The sequence below is a fragment of the Cnephaeus nilssonii genome, assembly GCF_951640355.1.
Source record: "Cnephaeus nilssonii genome assembly, chromosome: 13".
Classification (NCBI taxonomy): Eukaryota; Metazoa; Chordata; class Mammalia; order Chiroptera; family Vespertilionidae; genus Cnephaeus; species Cnephaeus nilssonii.
The window spans coordinates 68417696-68419877 of NC_137084.1; the positions used below are offsets into that span (position 1 = coordinate 68417696).

Below are 2182 nucleotides of genomic sequence, written 5' to 3' on the forward strand. Positions count from 1 at the left end.
AGGTGGCGCGGGCAGTGCCTGACACCACCCACGGGGTCCAGGATGCAATCAGGGACCAGGCAGGCTGGGCGGGCAGCACTTGATGCCACCTGTGGGGTCCAGGCCACCATCAGGGACTGGGCAGGCCTGGCGGGTAGCGCCTGATGCTGCCCACTGGGTCCAGGCTGCGATCAGTAATCGGGCAGGCCAGGCGGGAAGCGCCTGATGCCACCTGCGGGGTCCAGGCCGCCATCGGGGACCAGGCAGGCCGTGCGGGCAGCGCCTAATGCTCCCCGCTGGTCCAGTCCATGATTGGGGACTGGGCAGGCAGGGCAGGCAATGCCTGATGCCACCTGAGGGGTCCAAGCCAACATCGGGGTCTGGGCAGGCTGGGCGGGCAGCGCCTGACGCCGCCCGCAGAGTCCAGGTCGCGATCGGGGACTGGGCAGGCCTGGCAGGCAGCGCCTGACACCGCCCGCGGGGTCCAGGTCACAATCGGGGACCGGGTAGGCAGGGCGGGCAGTGCCTGATGCCACCTGTGGGGTCCAGGCAGCTATCGGGTACAGGCAGGTGGCACGGGCAGCACCTGACGCCTCCCGCAGGGTCCAGGCCGCCATTGGGGACCCCAGCAGGGATGGCCAGTATCTCTGGGATCACTGTCTGCCCCCGGGCCACCTGCGGACACTGGTGGAGCAGGTCGGGGTTGAACATTTTAATGAAAATGGGATGCCTGTGCCCCGGCCCACTGCGCCCCATCCATGGCGAGGAGAGGGCAGTGGGCAGTTAGCAGGCACCGTGGCTTGCAAGGGACTGGGAGCAACCTGCAGGCATGCTACCAGGAAGAGGTGCTGAACCATGAGGACACAGAGGGCTGGCTGATGGAGGCGCGCAAAGGTGCAGACTAGGCTGCTCTCGCTGGCGCTGAGCTCAAAAAGTGCATCAACAGCCTGATGGACGAAAATCGCCTTTCTGAAGAAGGTGCATGAAGAAGAGATCACTGAGCTGCAGGTGCAGATCCAGTATGCTCAGATCTCCGTGGAGATGGACGTGTTCTCCAAGTCCAACCTCTCTGCCACGCTCAAGGACATCAGCGCCCAGTACGAGAAGCTGGCTGCCAAGAACCTGCAGAATGCCGAAAAATGGTACAAGAGCTGCTTCACCATGCTGACCGAGAGCACTGCCAAGAACACCTACGGGGTGCATGCCGCCAAGGACGAGGTGTCCAAAATTCGCTGCCTGCTCAAGGCCAAGACCCTGGAGATCAAAGCATGCTGGGGCATGAACGAAGCTCTGGGAAAGCAGCTGCAAGAGCTGGAGGATAAGCAGAACTCCAACGTTAGTGCTATGCAGGACACAATCAACAAATTAGAAAATGAGTTGAGAACTACAAAGAGTGAAATGGCATGATATTTAAAAGAATACCAGAACCTCAATGTGAAGATGGCTTTGGACATTGACATTGCAGCTTACAGGAAACTCTTGGAAGGTGAGAAGACCCAGCTCAGTTTCACCAGCGTGGGAAGCATAGCCAGCGGCTACTCCCAGACTTCCCAGGTCTTTGGTGAATCTGCCTACGGTGGTTTACAGACCAGCTCTTACTTGATGTCCACTCGCTCCTTCCCTTCTTAATACACCAGCCACGTCCAGGAGGAGCAGATCGAGGTGGAGGAGACCATTGAGGCTGCAAAAGCCGAGGAAGCTAAGGATGAAGCCCCCTCTGAAGGAGAAGCTGAAGAGGAGGAGAAGGAGAAGGAGAAGGAAGAGGCTGAGGAAGAGGAAGGAGAGGAAGAGGAAGAAGGTGCCAAAGAAGAATTTGAGGACGCAAAGGAGGAAGAAGAAGGAGGTGAAGGTGAAGATGCCCAAAAAGCTGAGGATGAGAAGAAAGATGAAGGTGTTGGGGAGGAGCAAGCAACCAAGAAGAAAGATTGAGCCCCCCCTTTCCTTAATTATTTCAGGAATAATCTTCCCAAAACCAGGTCAACCCCATCACCAGCCAAGCAGTTGAGTTCCTGATACTATATGAATTAAGAAGTCAATATATATAACATTCTGAGGTGACTCAGGTTGGACATTAAATGTTGTGCTATGACTTTTCTCCTTATGCAGAGTATCTGTTTGCTTGCAGAGTGGCTTCCTGGCTTGCTGCCAGCCTGTGCATGGTCCATGCTTATGAGTTCAGGATCTATGACAATGTGAATAATTC

At 56.6% G+C, this 2182-nt stretch overlaps 1 pseudogene across 1 annotated transcript; it reads left to right on the plus strand.

Moving 5' to 3' along the window:
- Window positions 1–737: 737 nt before the first annotated feature.
- On the plus strand, window positions 738–1908 carry LOC307110190 (neurofilament light polypeptide-like; annotated as a pseudogene). The gene has a single exon. The product of its transcript is annotated as a neurofilament light polypeptide-like (transcript).
- Window positions 1909–2182: the final 274 nt, after the last annotated feature.